This window comes from Simochromis diagramma, unplaced genomic scaffold, assembly GCF_900408965.1.
Source record: "Simochromis diagramma unplaced genomic scaffold, fSimDia1.1 OVJJ01000449.1, whole genome shotgun sequence".
NCBI classification, from domain to species: Eukaryota; Metazoa; Chordata; class Actinopteri; order Cichliformes; family Cichlidae; genus Simochromis; species Simochromis diagramma.
In genome coordinates, this window is record NW_024387274.1 from 971,763 (window position 1) to 989,415 (window position 17,653).

A 17,653-nucleotide genomic window follows, 5' to 3' on the forward strand; every position below is an offset into this window, starting at 1 on the left:
GCTAATCTTCGATAGCAGTTCGCGGCAACTGTTGTTCAAACCACGTTCGGTGAAAAACATGACATTTGAGTCCATAATCTGTCTGTTGTTAGTGATGGAGAGCCGTATCTCATCCATTTTGTTTGCCAGAGAACGGACATTGGGCGGGAAAATACTGGGTAAAGGCAGCCGGTGTGGTGTTAGCTTTAGCTTCGCTAGCCCTCCGTGCCTACCTCGCCTTTGTTTACGATCTCGGCGCCGTCTGCGTGCCTTCCGCCCGGCCGGGGAGAGTGGGCAGCCTCCGGTGTTCTGGAGATCTCTGGGATGATGTCGAGTCGGCGATAAAACTGTTGGAGTTATGAGTCCAGATGTCCATAGCTCTTGTCTGCTGTAGGTAAGCAACGCACAGCAATTCTGGACGAATAATCCGGTTAAAAGTAGATAAAAAAACTGCTAAATAGCAGATTCTGGAGAGACACTGAGCCTCGCGTTGTTCACGCGCCGCCATCTTGGAATCTTGGAAAAATGGAATACACTGAACATGCGACTAAATAAACAATAACATTAGACCTTCATAAAGACGCCGACTTGACACTGTGACATGGAGACATGAGGGGAACAGAGGGAACATGAAACACGGTGACAAGAGTAATTAAACATGGGAACAAGGGAAGCCACATTGACAGAAAAAATAGGAACTATAATCTAACACAAGCAGAAAACATAAAGAGAACCAAACTTAAACCTCACACCGGACAAAAAAGACTTTGCTACTGGGAAGGATAAGGTTATTTACATGAAATTCAGTGTACTGATTCCATCCATCTTCATCCGCTTTATCGAGGCCGGGTCACGGGGGCAGCAGCCTAAGCAGAGAGGCCCAGACCTCCCTCTCCCCAGCCACCTCTCCAGCTTATCCGGGGGAACACCCAAGGCGTTCCCAGGCCAGCCGAGAGATATAATCTCTCCAGCGTGTCCTGGGTCTGCCCCGGGGCTCCTCCCGGTGGGACATGCCTGGAACACCTCACCCAGGAGGGCGCCAGGGGGCATCCTTGTCCGATGCCCGAACCACCTCAGCTGGCTCCTTTCGATGTGGAGCAGCAGCGGCTCTACTCTGAGCCCATCCCGGATGGCTGAACTTCTCACCCCTATCTCTAAGGGAGAGGCCAGCCACCCTTCGGAGGAAGCTCATTTCTGCCGCTTGTATCCGCGATCTCGTTCTTTCGGTCACTACCCACAGCTCGTGGCCATAGGTGAGGGTAGGGACGTAGATCGACCGGTAAATTGAGAGCTTCGCTTTTACACTCAGCTCCTCTTCACCACGACGGACCAGTGCAGCGTCCGCATTACTGCAGCTGCAGCCCCAATCCGTCTGTCGATCTCCGGCTCCCTCTCCCATCACTCTGCGACACAAGACCCCGAGATACTTGAACTCCTCCACTTGGGGCAGGAACTCCTCCCCGACCCGGAGTGGGCACTCCACCCTTTTCTGGTGAGAACCATGGCCTCAGATTTGGAGGTGCTGATCTTCATTCCCGCTGCTTCACACTCGGCTGTGAACCGTTCCAGTGCGAGCTGGAGGCCCCCACCCGCTGAATCACAGAAACCGGTGACAAAGGGCAGCCCTGACGGAGCCCATCACCCACGGGAACGATTCTACTTAAAAATGGGGAGATTTGAGATCGGCCTGTAGTTTGTTCATTTTTGTGTCTTGTCAGATTGTCCTTTTTCAGTATAGGTTTGATTACAGCAGTTTTTAGTGGTTCTGGAAACACGCCTGATATTAAAGAAAGTTGACGATCTGTAATAGGTCTGACTCTAAAGTCTTTGAGACCTTTTTGAAAAAAACTTGTTGGCAGGACATCTAAACAGCAGGAGGGAGTTCAGTTGACCTAAGATGTCCTCCAGGTCTTTGCTGTTAATAGGGTTGAAACTGTTTCATGGTGTTTAAACAGTTTTTCGGTGGACACAGTACATATTCTGGATCTGCTGTTGATGTACCAATGCTGTTTCTAATTTTTTGGATTTTTCTGTGAAGATTTGGCAAAGTCATTGCAGGCCATGGTCGAATGAAGTTCAGCTGCCACTGACACAGGAGGTTTTGTGCCTGTCAACTGTAGAAAATAAGACCTGAGCATTATGGCTGTTTTTAGTGATGATGTCAGAGAAGTAGGACCTCCTTGCACTCCTCAGTTGTAAATTATAATTGTGGAAGTTTCTCTTTATAGATGTCATAATGAACCTGGAGGTTTGTTTTTCTCCATCTCGCTCAGCTTTCCTACACTCTCTTTTTTCATTTTTCACTAGTGTGGAGTTTCTCCATGGAGACTTTTTCCTTCCAGAGATAACCTTCACCTTAATGGGAGCATAGTGTCCATTACATTTAACATTTTAGCATTGAAACTATTGCGAGCTCATTGACTGACCCTGGACAGGTCAGGTGTTAATGGGAAGACCTGGTTAAAAATTGCACTACTGTTCAGTTATACACCGTTTTGTGATCACTGTTGTGGATATATTTAGTGGGCTGAGATTTACTTTCAAAGAAAACACAGTAATGATCAGACACGCCCACATCAGACACAAGTAACCTTTGAAATGCTCAGGCCCCTTGGAGATCAGTAGGTCAAGAGTGTGTCCTCTATTATGTGTGGCCTCTGTTACATGCTGAGTCAGCCCAAAGTTGCCCAGAGTGTTACTCAGGTCTTTAGTCCCTTTGTCCTGAGTTGTCCACATGGATGTTAAAATCCCCACACAAATTACACAGTCGAAATCAACACAGATCACAGAACGAGTTCACTGAGGTCATTAAAAAAAGTCTGTGCATATTTGGAGGCCTGTAAACATTAAGAAACACAACTTTGGATGGGGCCTTCAGCTGTAAAGTCACATATTCAAAAGACTGAAAACTTCCAGGAGATAGCTGCTTACATTGAAATGATTCATTAAATAAGACAGCGACCCCTCCTCCTCTCCTGCTCACCCTGGCCTCACTGATAAAACTGTAGTTAGGAGGGGTCGTCTCGATGAGAAACAGCTCCACTGTTACTTTGGTCCAACCAAGTTTCAGTTAAAAACATAAAATCAAGGCTGTGCTCAGTGATTAAATCATTAATTAAAAATGTTTTCCCAGCTAAAGAGAGGTGAAATTCCATGTCCCTATTGCCAGTCTTGGCAGCCGGGGATCAGTCTGCCAGGGCCTCTGCTCCTGGCCGCCACCCGGCACACAATGCACCCGACCCCTATGGCGCCTCCTGCGGGTGGTGGGCCTGCGGGGAGGATGGGCCCATGTCTCCTCTTCGGGCTGTGCCCGGCTGGGCCCCATGGACTAAGGCCGGCCACCAGACGCTCGCCTCGGGCACCCCTCCAGGGCCTGGCTCCAGGGCGGGGCCCCGGTAACCCGGGCAGGGTAAACTGTTCCCTCAATGTTCTCTTCATAAGGGTCTTCTGAATCGCTCTTTGTCTTGTCCCTCACCCAGGACCAATTTGCCATGGGAGATCCTACTAGAGTTGGATGTCTCGAGACCGGTCTCGAGACCACTTTTACGTGGTCTTGGTCTCGTCTTGGTCTCGACGGACTTTTTGTTCTTGTCATTCATTCATTTATTTGTTCATTTTCAGGCACAACAAATACCTATATTGAACATAAAATGCACAAAACAAAAAACAAAAATTGCCTGAAAAAGGAGTGGGACGAAGAAAACTTATTAAATCCCACCCCTATACTCACTCATCAACAAAAAAAACAATAAACTTCCCGCAGCTATGCCCATCATTGCATACAGACCCATCAACAGCCCCGGGCACATACAAGCATCTAAACGGCAGCTCGCAAACAACAATTAGAGCCTTCATAACTGAATACAGAATATATAAATTATAAATTGCATTACCACAGGTAACAGGCAGTAATAACTACAAGTAACAAACACACATACATATACATACATATATATCTACACACACATGTACATATATGTACATACATACGCACACTTTTTTTTTTTTTTTTTTTTTTTTTGGAATCCATACCAGCAATGGTAAGAGAACAGACATTACAGAGCACACTAAAAACCATCATTGAGTATACTGTGACCAGACCAACTGTTTGTAGAGAAATTTAAATCTATGAATATTTTTGCATTGTTTCAATTGTAAACTCAGACTGTTCCAGATTTTCACACCACATACAGACACACAAAAACCTTTACGGGTTGTTCGAGTTCTGGGTAATTTGAATTCTCCAAAGCCTCTCACATTATAAACCTTTTCTCGAATTTCAAATCTAGTTTGTAAATTTGCCGGTAAAAGTTTAGTAAAAGCTTTATACAAAATTATGGATGTATTGTAATTAACCAGATCCTGGAATTTAAGTAACTTTGCCTGAAGAAAGAATTTGTGAGTATGATCTAGATAACCAGCCTTGTGAATTATACGCAGTGCTCGTTTCTGTACTGTGACTAATGGATTAGTTGTATTTTTATATGTATTTCCCCACACTTCCACACAATATGTAAGATATGGAAGAACCAGGGTACAGTACAGAGTACGAAGTGCATCTTTATCAAGGAATTGTTTCACTTTGTTCAAAACTGCGAGGCTTCTGGAAATTTTGGTTTTTATGTGTCTGACGTGGGGTTTCCGTGAAATTTTATTATCAATTACGACTCCCAAAAATTTGTTTTTACTCACATTATCAATTGGTACACCTTCAATGATAATTGGTAATTCTATATTATATTTTAAATTACCAAAAAACATTGCTTTAGTTTTATTTATATTTAATGATAATTTATTTATGTCCATCCATTTTTTTATTAATTTTAGCTCCCTGTTTACGGTCATTACAAGATCAGTATAATCATCGCTACTGAAAAATATGTTGGTGTCATCTGCGAACAGTATGAGTTTAAGTACTTGAGAAACATCAAAAATATCATTTATGTATACATTGAAAAGTTTTGGTCCCAATACTGACCCTTGGGGAACACCACATGTAATACCAAGTTTCTCTGAATGGTAATGCCCTATGCTAACATATTGTTCCCGACCCGTTAGGTAACTTTTTAACCAGTTACCAGCTTTCCCTCGAATAACATATCTTTCCAATTTATCCAATAAAATTGAGTGCTTGATTGTGTCGAAGGCCTTTTTGAGATCAACAAAAATACCAACTGCATATTTATTTTTATCCAGTGTATCAGTAATCTCTTCTACTGCCTCAATTATCGCCATTGAAGTGGTTCTTTGCGTTCTGAAACCATACTGACCAACATTAATTATTTGATGTTTTTCAAGGAATTTTTCTAATCTTGAATTAAAAAGTTTTCTAGAATTTTTGAGAATTGAGGCAGTAGAGAAATAGGCCTATAATTGGCAAAACTGTGTTTGTCATTACTTTTATATAGTGGTATTACTTTCACAATTTTCATTTTTTTTGGAAAACAACCGGACTGAAATGATAAATTACAGATATATGTTAAGGGACTAGCAATATTCAGAATAACCTGTTTAACTACAGACATATTTATGTCATGATAATCCATTGAAGACTTACTTTTACATTTTAATGTGATATTTATTACTTCTTGCTCATTTGTAGCTGAGAGGAACAGTGAAAAGGGATTTGATTTTATATTACTGATGTTTTCATTTTTATGACACGGGATGTCCGCTGCTAGTTCAGGGCCAACATTTATGAAGAATTTATTGAACCCATCGACAATATTACTCATGTTGTGATTTTCACCATTTGCATCAGTAAAATATTCAGGATATGATGTTCCAGAAGATCCTTGTTTAATTAAGTTGTTTAACACATCCCAAGTTCCTTTTATATTGTTTTTATTTTCATATAATCTTCTTCTATAATAAAGTTGTTTGCTCGTTCTTATAATATCAGTCAATTTATTTCTATATGCTTTATATCTTTGTTCCACTTCTTTTGTTTTTACTTTGATAAACTGTTTATACAGATTGTTTTTCTTTTTGCAAGCATTAATAATTCCTTTTGTGAGCCAAGGACTTTTTATCTTTTTTTCTTTGTCATGTGTTCGTTTACAGGACAATGTTTATTGTACCACATAGTAAAAATATCTAGAAAATTATCATAAGCCTTGTCCACATCTGACTCTTCATACACCGAACTCCAATCTTGTTGTGCTAAATCGAAATTGAAGGCACGAATTGCTTCTTCATTTATTATTCGCTTTGCTATCATGATCTTGGTATCTATTTGTTTTAAATCACAGTCACACAAAGTAAAAACTGGTAAGTGGTCAGTTATATCACAGACAAGCAGGCCACTATTAATTAGGAAATCCATGACATTAGGAAAAATGTTGTCAATAATAGTGGCGCTATGTAATGTTATTCTGCTTGGCTTCGTTATTGTTGGATATAGTGATAAGCTGTACATCGTGTCAGTAAAGTCATCAATGGCTTTTAACCTTGTTGGATTTAGCAAATCAATATTAAAATCACCACAGATAAATAGTAATTTTTGGTTCACCGAAGCAAACGTTTTTTCTATCCATTCATTAAAAGTGTCAATACTTGAACTGGGTGTCCGATATATGCAACTTATTATAACATTTCTCTTTTTTTCATTCATAATCTCAATAGTCAAACATTCCAAAATTCCTTCAATAGCCATAGACATAGTTGTTACAACATTATATTTGATAGAGTTATGAACATATATAGCAACCCCGCCGCCCGCCTTATTTAATCTATTCATGTATTTTAAATCATATCCATTCAAACAAAAATCTATTCCTTTATTGACATTGAACCAAGTTTCAGTGATGGCTATAACACTAAAGGGGCAAGAAAATTGTTGCAAATAGTCCTTAATGAAATCAAAATTAGAGTACATACTTCTGCTGTTAAAGTGAATTAATGAGAGCTTCCCGTCTAGGTTAATTTCTTTTTCATATTGTTCCTGAGTGAAATAATTACAATTTTTAACAAGAGTAGAGAGAAAGTTACTTTCAGAATCTATTTCTGGATCTATTATATTATGCTCCTTATATTCACAATCTAGATCAATTACTTTCTGTTGAAGAATTAATTTCAACGTGTCCATGTCATTTCCTGGTGTAATTGATACATTGGTGTCAGTTATACTTGTCCAGATCCTCCATGTTCCTCACTATCAGTACTTTTGCCTCTTCTGGTGTCCCGTTTAGCTTAATGAAAATCTTGCAATTTGTTACCCATGTATGTTGTATTTTACCGTTCTTCTTCAGTTGCCTTGCCTTCCTCGCAATGTCTGCGTTTTTTCGTGTCAGATGCTCATTAATGAAAACGTCCATGCCTTTCAGTTTGCGTCCTTGTTTCAGCAGTGCGACCTTGTTCTTCCGATTGACAAATCTTATAACGACGGCCGGCGGTCTGTCACTCCTCGTGAGCAGTGAGTGACATGCTTCTATGTGCTCCAGGTCCATCTCTATCCCCTTGCTCTGGAGGAAGGACGCCACCTGTTGCTCCACCGAGCGTGTCTCCTCGTCGCTGGGCTCCCCGACGTTCCCGGCCGCCGCGTGCGTTCGAGCGCGGCTTGATTTTAATACCGCTGATGACCACGTCGTTCGTACGGGTGTACTGCTCCAGCTCATCCACCCGCCGCTCGAGATCCATGATCCGTCTGTCCTTCTCGGCATTTTGGAGGCGTAGCTGTTTTACCTCCTCCAGAAGCCCCAGAAGCAGCTCCTGCTGCGCCCTGACTGCGGCCACGTCTCCCCACAGCGCTCCGAGGGAGGTTTTAATGTCCTCAACCTCCTCTGGTGTTGGGCCTTTCTTGGGTGGCATACTGAAGCGAGAGCACGAGGCATTTTGATTATTAAGCTTAACTAAAATATACTAATACACTGTAAAAAGACTTTTAAAATAATTTTATACACTTCAGCTGTTTAACTAAGCTTTTTTGTGAACTTAAAAAAAACCTGTTTTCAGTTTTGTGACAATTTTACAGCCCATCTATGCACACAAATAAGTTACAAGACCAAATGAATAATAGAAAATAAATATAAATATAAAATGCTCTTCTATAAGTTTCAAAGAGATTTAGTTTACATATTTTATACAATACAATAATAATGATCGGCAATCATTCAGTCACTGAAATTATCCATGAAATTGAATTACTAAATGCGTGTAGATTAAATAAAATTATTTTACCTGCACACGATTGTCTCCAATGAGCCTAACATACAAAACATGCTGGCTACTATGATAAGTTTTTCTAGCTTCTCAAGCTATGAAAATGTACAAAAAAAAGTAGCAACATTTCTGGGTCCATTTTAAAGTTGTCATGCTGTGGCGCTAGTAACTTGAAAAAAACGCGGATGTAAGGGCGGACTTGAATGAAGGCTAGAAGGCTGTCCAATTTTTACAGCAGCTCATTTCCGGCCTACCCTGCCTTTGAAGGACCCGCCCTACATGGTAGGTTGCGTCCTTCCAAGCATGCTACCCCTGAATTACGACAAAGCAATAGTGTGTGTTCACCTCTGTTCCTCGTCGGATTGTCTGCGTTACTTCTACAGTCTCTACCATGTGTCACCCCCTGCATTTTCTCTGCTTATGTGTGTTATGTGTTGGTGTGTGCGGCTAGCGTGTACGTTTATATTGTTAATTGGTAATTTTGAGACAGTTTGCTTCAGATCATTTTACAGAGTAATGTGAAACGTAATGAGCAGTGTTACGGAATAAATATATATTCTTAGTGCTTATTTTCTGTTTATATTGTTTTATATAGGCCAGTGTAGTAAAACGCCACTTTGAGTTATAATGTGTGATAAAGGTCACAGAGTGCTGTGTAAGACAGGAAACTGCAGGAGACGCTTTGTGCAGAGCTGCAGAGTACAGGATGTAGACAGGAAGCGAAACTAGGCAGAGTGCAGCGCAAGAGTTGTTTTGATTGAAACTGTGTGTGACGTATAATAGAACTATATCATATTCATTCGTCTTGTAATGCTTCAAATTTGCAGAGGACTAGCCTGTGCACATCCCTTTCCAGAAAGTAATGATTGAATAAAATAATTTTGAAAGTTTTGACCACTGAGTCGGGTTTTTCTCTGTCTGTAAAAGAATATAAAAGAACCGGATTTTGATAGCAGTAAAACAAATGTCTTTCTTCTGGGTGTAATTAAGTAACATACTGCATTACCTTTAAGAAAAGTGTTCAGTGTAATATGTGCAATTACTTTTTTGAGTAATGACCCCCAACAATCATCATCATCATCATCGTTTATTTGTACATCACTTTAAGAACACACCAGGCAGGCCAAAGTGCTGAACAACACAGATCAAAACAACTACCAAATTAAAAATACCATAAAATCATTTAAAAAATGCAATAAAATGAATAAGAAAGGTGTTAGTTTCCTACAGAGTTAAAAGCCAGGGAATAAAAATAGGTTTTCAATCGGGACTTAAAGACCTCCACTGATGAAGCTTGTCTAATATGGAGGGGCAGGTTGTTCCAGAGCATCGGAGCCGCAATTGAAAACGCTCGGTCTCCTCTGCATTTCAGCCGCGACTTAGGGACCGACAGCAACAGCTGCTCAGCTGAACAGAGCAAGCGAGGAGGAACATGTGGCTTCAGCAAATCAAATAAGTAGACAGGAGCCAGACCATTTAAAGATTTAAAAACCAATAAAAGGACTTTAAAACGAACTGTAAATTCAATGGGAAGCCAATGCAAGGAAGCCAGAACCGGAGTGATGTGATCGAATTTCCTTCTACCAGTTAAAAATTGTGCCACCGTATTTTGCACTAACTGCAGGCGTGACAAGGTCCCAACCCCTATTAAAAGGGAATTACAATAGTCCAGACGTGAGGTAATAAAAGCATGAATAAGAGTTTCCAAATTGATTAGTGATCGAACTTTTCAGATGGGAGGTCAAATCACCAAAATCAACATCTGGAGAATCAGTAGAGCAATGCGGGCCATATAAAATTGCTTCCGTTTTGCAATCATTAAAATTCAGAAAATTATTTGCCATCCATAATTTAATATCGCTAAGACAGTCAAGCAGTGATTGACATGGGGAGGTATCCAAATGACTAAAAGGTAAATAAAGCTGACAGTCATCGGCATACAAATGAAATGACACTCCGTGTTTACGAAAAATCGCACCAAGAGGGAGTAAATACAGCGAGAAAAATAATGGCCCAAGGATAGATCCCTGGGGCACCCCCCAAAGCAGAGGGGCCACAGAGGAAGCGGCCAGCCCCAGCTTAACACAAAAACTCCTTTCGGAAAGATATGATTTTATCCATGACAATGCCAAATCAGAAATTCCCACACAGTGGTGTAAGCGGGAGATCAGCAGGTCGTGGTCCACTGTGTCAAATGCAGCTGTCATGTCCAATAACACAAGCACAGCATATTTACCACAATCAGTAGCAACAAGAATGTCATTCATAACTTTAACAAGAGCTGTCTCTGTACTGTGAAAGGGCTTAAAACCAGATTGGAAGATTTCAGACAGTTGCGAGTCATTCAAGTAATCCAACAGCTGGGTATGTACAATCCTCTCCTAGATCTTGCTTAAAAAGGGAAGCTTGGAGATGGGTCTAAAATTTGACATAACAGAACTATCAAGGCCAGGTTTCTTAAGTAAGGGGTGTATGACTGCATGTTTAAACCCACTAGGATCTTGACTGGTTAACAGACTAGTATTGATAATTTTCAGGATATAAAGTCCAATGATAGGAAATACTTTTTGGAGAAAGCGGGGAGTAAAAAAACATTGTTCGGGGAGGCTTAGAATGTAGCACCAACTCCTCTAAATCACACAGAGAAATTGGTGCAAAGGCAGAGAACAGGCTTGAGCAAGGAGTATGCATGGCCGGATCAACAATAGTTGGGATCGGAGGCCTCAGGCTAGCAATCTTGTCCACAAAAAACGTAATAAACTTGCACATAGCCTCAGAGGACGGCAAAAGGTCGTAACCCTCCAAGTTAAGTACTGAATTTATAGTATTGTATAAAACACGAGGGTTATGTGAGTTGGCCGAAATAAGTTGAGAAAAGTAGGAGTGTTTATCGGCCTTAACTGCCCTCTGATAAGTTTTCTAGATAATTTTTAGGGCTTTCAAAGAGACACGCAATCTATCTTTTTTCCACTGTCTTTCACATTTCCTACATTGTCTTCTAATAGCTCGGGTATGATCTGTTAACTATGGACTAGTCTTAGATGTACATTTTCTTAGCCTCAAAGGGGCAACAACATCAAGCACAGATTTACAAGCAAAGTCAAAATACAAAAATAGGTCATCTGCAGTGGGCAACTCAGGGGCATAAGACATTAATTTGTCAAACAGTATAGAAAACCGTTCGGCACTATCAGAGCCAAAGGCACAATAACATCGAACAGGTACAGCCTGATTTGCAAAAGCGTTAGAAGGAGCAATATCAAATAAGATGGGCATATGATCAGGGAATACTGCATCTTCAACATGTACATTGCAAACAGATAAACCATAAGATAAAAGTCCAGTGTTTGACCACGTTCTTGAGTGACACCACTAACAGATAGGACAAAATTAAAAGAGTTCACTAAGGGCGTCGGGGGGTTCCCCAGGAGCATCTTCCTTGGGGGGCTCAACCCGGGGTAGCGGTCATGGCCTATTAAGGGCTCTGTTGGCTCTTAGGTGACGGTTTCCTCGTGGCTGCGTGCAGCGGGGCTAGGGGAGGGTCTGTGCTGACAGACGTGGGTTACTGACCTGGTAGCCTGGCTGCCCCTGGGTGGGTCCGGGACAGGCGTGAGGTTCTGGGGGCGCTCCGTCTCTGGGCTGGGGCCATGGTTGGTATGTTGCTGGGGTTGTGGGCGGGTGGGTGTATGGGGGCCCAGCCTTGGCATCGAGCCACCTGGGGGGCTCTTCAACTGGTGGGGGAGGTTGTTACACCTTGCAGGAGCTCTCCTCTCTTCAGGAACTCACTCTGCAGGAGGGGGAGATACAGGAGAGGTGAAGGAAGATCTCAGCCTGGGCGTCTATTGTCTTGTGTAGTCTGGAAGATGAGTGGATGACGGGGTGGGTGCAGTTTTCTCTGTGGTGTGGTCAAGTGGGCTGTCCCGGGCTCTGTGGGGCCGGGCGGCGCTGCTGTTCTGGGCCCCGGTCCGGATGGGCCTGGTCCCCCTTTCCCTGGCGGGTTGCGGAGTATGGGGGTGCCTACTGGGGTCAGCGGGGGAGCTGGCCCCAGGGAGGGGTCACTTGCCCCTCCCTTCCTTCCCTCCCCATCTCCATCTGCCTCCCTCTTCCCGCTCCACCACAATCACCCACACATGCAGGGCCTTGGGGAAAAGGTGTGTCACCAGGGTGCAAGGGAGGCATCCCCCCCTCTGTCCCCTTCTGGCTGCCTGTGCCTCAGTTTTATCTCACAACTTAGACATTCACATTACTCACACTTTCATAACACATACATGAAGGATCTTGGGGGTGGGCACGCTACACGGACTCCAAAACACCATCAGGGTGTACACCTCACCCCTGGCATCGTTGCCCACCTCTCAATTTTAAATACACGTAGACACTGAGGGCCATCAGGAGGGGTTATTCGCTTACCTGCTGCTCTTTGGCAGGTAGCTCCATGCCCTCCTCGGTTTTAAATGCACCTTAGAACACAGATGCATCAACACTACAATGAGCGGGTGGAGGGAGGTTTGGAGTCTTCTCTCACCCCCGTTCTCTGCGACCTGCTGGAGCCTGGGGGCCAGGAGGAGGAGTTGGCCGTCTGACTAGGATCTGGAGTGTGGGGCTTCCCTGCTGCTGCGGAGTCGGGGCGGTCTGCTTCTCCCCACCGCAGGGAAAAGGGTAACACCACCTGGGTCTGGGTGCAGTTCCCCCTCCAGGGGCAAGGGTACCTAGACCCGGTTCTTAGAGTACGCTTGGGGAGTGTGATCGTGTGTACAGCGTCTCTTTATGCCTGTCTCCACATTGGGTGAGTGTTGAGTAATTGCATATGAGAGCATGAGGGTGGGAATGGATGTTTGTATCTGTGTGTGCCTGTTTGTCTGTGTCCGTGGAGAAACTCCACACTAGTGAAAAATGAAAAAAGAGAGTGTAGGAAAGCTGAGCGCAGATGGAGAAAAACAAACCTCCAGGTTCATTATGACATCTATAAAGAGAAACTTCACAATTATAATTTACAACTGAGGAGTGCAAGGAGGTCCTACTTCTCTGACATCATCACTAAAAACAGCCATAATGCTCGGGTCTTATTTTCTACAGTTGACAGGCTAACAAACCCTCCTGTGCCAGTGGCAGCTGAACTTCATTCAACCATGGCCTGCAATGACTTTGCCAAATTCTTCACAGACAAAATCCAAAAGATTAGACAAGCAGTTGGTACATCAACAGCAGATCCAGGATATGTACTGTGTCCACCGAAAAACTGTTTAAACACCATCAAACAGTTTCACCCGATTAACAGCAAAGACCTGGAGGACATCTTAGGTCAACTGAACTCCTCCTCTTGCTGTTTAGATGTCCTGCCAACAAGTTTTTTCAAAAAGGTCTCAAAGACTTTAGAGTCAGACCTGTTACAGATCGTCAACTTTTCCTTAATGTCAGGTGTGTTTCCAGAACCACTAAAAACTGCTGTAATCAAACCTATACTGAAAAAGGACAATCTTGACAAGACACAAATGAAAAACTACAGGCCGATCTCAAATCTCCCATTTTTAAGTAAGATCATTGAAAAAGCAGTTTCTCAACAGCTCAATTACTTCTTAAAACAGAATAACTGCTACGATGCCTTCCAGTCAGGTTTTAGACAGAACCACAGCACTGAAACCGCTCTGACAAAAGTGTTTAATGACATATGTCTGAATACAGACAGTGGAAAAATGTCAGTCCTAGTTTTGCTGGATCTCAGTGCAGCATTTGATACAGTTGACCACAACATATTACTCAAACGACTGGAGAACTGGGCAGGTCTTTCAGGAACTGTACTAAACTGGTTCAAAACATACTTAGAAAACAGGAAATACTTTGTATCAATAGGTAACTTCACATCCGAGCAGACAAGTATCACATGTGGAGTTCCCCAAGGTTCCATCTTGGGACCCCCTCTGTTTAACATTTACATGCTCCCACTGGCACAGATTATAAAGAACAACAAAATAAACTACCACAGCTATGCAGATGACACACAAATATATATCACGATGTCACCAGGAGACCGAGGCCCTGTACAGGCTCTTGGTAAATGCATTGAGGAAATTAATGACTGGTTGTGCCACAATTTTCTCCAACTAAACAAAAACAAAACTGAAGTAATAGTCTTTGGCGCCAAAGAAAAACGATTACAGGTCACCAGAGAACTTCAATCTATACATCTAAAAACCACAAACCAGGCGAGAAATTTGGGTGTAGTGATGGATGCAGACCTAAACTTAGAAAAACACATTAAGACAATAACAAAATCAGCTTACTATCACCTCAAGAATATTTCAAGGATAAAAGATCTGATGTCTCAACAGGACCTGGAAAAACTAGTCCATGCATTCATTTTTAGTAGGCTTGATTACTGTAACAGCATCTTTACAGGTCTACCTAAAAAATCAGTCAGACAACTACAGCTCATTCAGAACTCTGCTGCTCGAGTCCTCACTAAGACCAAAAAAGTGGACCACATCAGTCCAGCTCTGAGGTCTTTACACTGGCTGCCTGTCCGTCAGAGGATAGACTTTAAAGTTCTGATGCTGGCCTATAAAGCTCTGAATGGTTTAGGACCAAAATACATCAGTGACCTCCTGACCCAGTATGAACCTTCCAGATCCCTCAGGTCATCTGGATCCGGTCTTTTATCAGTTCCCAGAGTCAGAACCAGACATGGAGAAGCTGCATTCAGCTTTTATGCTCCTTATATCTGGAACAAACTCCCAGAAAGCCTCAGATCAGCTGAAACACTCAGTTTATTTAAATCCAGGTTGAAGACTCACCTGTTCTCAGCTGCATTTGAATAAAGCACCAAATCCACACTTTTAAGCTTAAATTTCAAAACTTACACTAACTACTGATCTTATCTATTTCTGATTTTATCTGTTTTGATTTTATATACTGTTTTGTTTGTTTGTTAAGCTTAAATTTCAAAACTTACATTAACTACTGATTTTATCTACTGTTCTGATTTTATCTGTTTTGATTTTATATACTGTTTTGTTTGTTTGTCTGTTTATTAAGTGGGTTTAGAGCTCTGGGTAGCTCCCCAGCTGGGTCTAGACTGGGTCTAGAGAGTATTTTAAATTCAGGGAATTTAAAATAGAAAGTAGCTCGTCCACAGAAGGACTGGTAGCTCCCCTTACGATAAGGGTTCAGATCGCGCGAACAGGTGTGAAATGTGTGTGTTTAGTTAGTTGTTTGTTTGCTTGTTTTAATCAATTTTAAATCATGCTTTTTATTTGTTTTTGTTTCTAATGTCTCTGTAAAGCACTTTGAATCACCTTGTTGTTGAATTGTGCTATACAAATAAATTTGCCTTGCCTTGCCTTGCCATATGTCAAGTCGGGTATCAGACGCCACCTCTCTGGGGACATCTCAGGAACTGTAAGGTATGGAGGCCTATCTACCCCACCACTTCCCCTGCCGGTGGCAGACGCCCTCAGACATCGGTGAGTTGGTGGTTCTTTGTGTCTGGGGATGGGCGCCCAGGTACACACCGGCTCACTCCTTGGTGGCTGCTTATCGGGGCCTGGAGCCTGGGGCTCGCTCGGGCCACTTCGGGGGTGGGGTGCCCTCGGCCTCTCGGCCTGGGGCTCGGTCACTCTGGCACAGCTGGCTGCCGGCGGAGCTCACGGGCACATCACTGCAACCCCCCCTGGCTTCTGCTCCGCGGCTGCTGAGTGACCCCTCATCTGGGACTCTCCTCAGCTCTTTCTGGGATAGTGGCACAGCTGCCCCTCTGTTAGTCTTCCTTGGTCTCTTGTGTTCTGAGGGCCTCTGGATGTCTGGAGTTTTGATCTCCTCCATACCTGCTTCATGCCCTGGTGGACGGGGCTGTGGCCCCCCCACACCCTCTAGCAGATCATTACATGAAGGAACCTTTTAAAAACAAGCGCGTCCATGCTCACAGGTGTACACACGGGTGATCACACACACAAACTACACCCTTTTTGGCTCCTACCTCAAAGCACACTGCACTGTCAATATTACATGCTGCACAATAATGTTTAATATTTAGTATTTACAGTTATATTCCCATATATCATCGCGATGTTGTTTATTGTATTGCTCTCATTTTCTTCTGCTTCTTTTCTTTTTTCTTTCTCAACAGGTGATCCAGGTGAGTGATATATGTATTTTTTTGTCTGCTTATTTAGTTGGTTTTTGTTTTTTTGCCCTTTATCCCCGTCCCTCTTCTCCACTGTTTTTCCCCCTCTTCCTTTCTCCCTTTTCTTTTCCTCATTCAAGTCTGTCCCATATCTAGCAAGTGAAAATAAAAAATAAATAAAATAAACAATAAAAGGTGAATCAAATAGACCATTACGGCAAGGCTGGGATGGTCAATTTGGTAAAGTAAATCCGTTGGGCATCTTTCTTCGCCTTTAGACAATAATTCTGATGGCAAAAGAACCAAACGGGACAGGCAAAAAAAAAAAAAAAAAAAAAAAAAAGAGTTCACTAAGGTAAGGAAGTCCTTGGCCAGGAGCTTCCCCGGATAGCAAACCTGTATGTTAAAATCACCAAGCAGCAGGATCTGGACATACCGTGATGCACAATAAGCAAGGAATTCCGAGAACTCGGATAAGAACACCTTGGTTTATTTCGGGGGCCGATAAACAATCGCACATAACAACGAAGGTGAGTGGCCCAGTTTACACAGAGTTCAAAACTGGTGTAGCGAGATAAAGGGAAAAGCTGCTTCAAGTCCAAATGAGCCTTAAAAACAGCAGCAAGCCCTCCTCCGCGACCAGAAGCTCTCGGAACATTAAAAAAGGTACAGTCAGCGGGTACTAGTTCAATGAAAGCGCTTAACTCACCGGGAGAAATCCCGGTTTTAATCAGGAAGAGCAAATCCAGAACACGAGAAAGAAAAATTTCCTTCAATATGAAGGTGTCACGGCAAGTGAGATGAGCCGTATAAAAATAATAAATGAGGATCCAATCCCAGGCAGTAGTGGAGGAGTGAAGGTGGTTTATTGAACACAATGCGCCAGTGGAAAAACAGAAACAGAGAACACACTAAACTATACTGGAGACAACTAAACTACTGAATATGAACCGGAACTCAAACATGAAGCAAGGTGGACGACAGTACAAGATGGTGACGGCAGGGAACACACGGATGAAACATGGTGGATACACAGATGGACCAGCAACTACAATGACAGAGGACGCGACTTAAATACACACAGAGAAACACAGGGAGAGTACACACAGGTGGGGAACACAGCTGGGAGTAATCAACAAGACGAGACAGAGGTAAAACTGAACACACACACACACACTCACATGAGACACAGACCTTCACAATAAAACAGGAAACAAGAACACTACACAAAGACGCAGACTCAACACTGAGAGACAGACAGAAAATGACACATGGAACTAAACCCACACAAAACATGAGAACACAAATAAACAGAAACATGGAACTCTAATAATAATCATCATAGCACCCAAAACCACAACAATCATTCAAAAATAAACTAACAATCAAAACTCA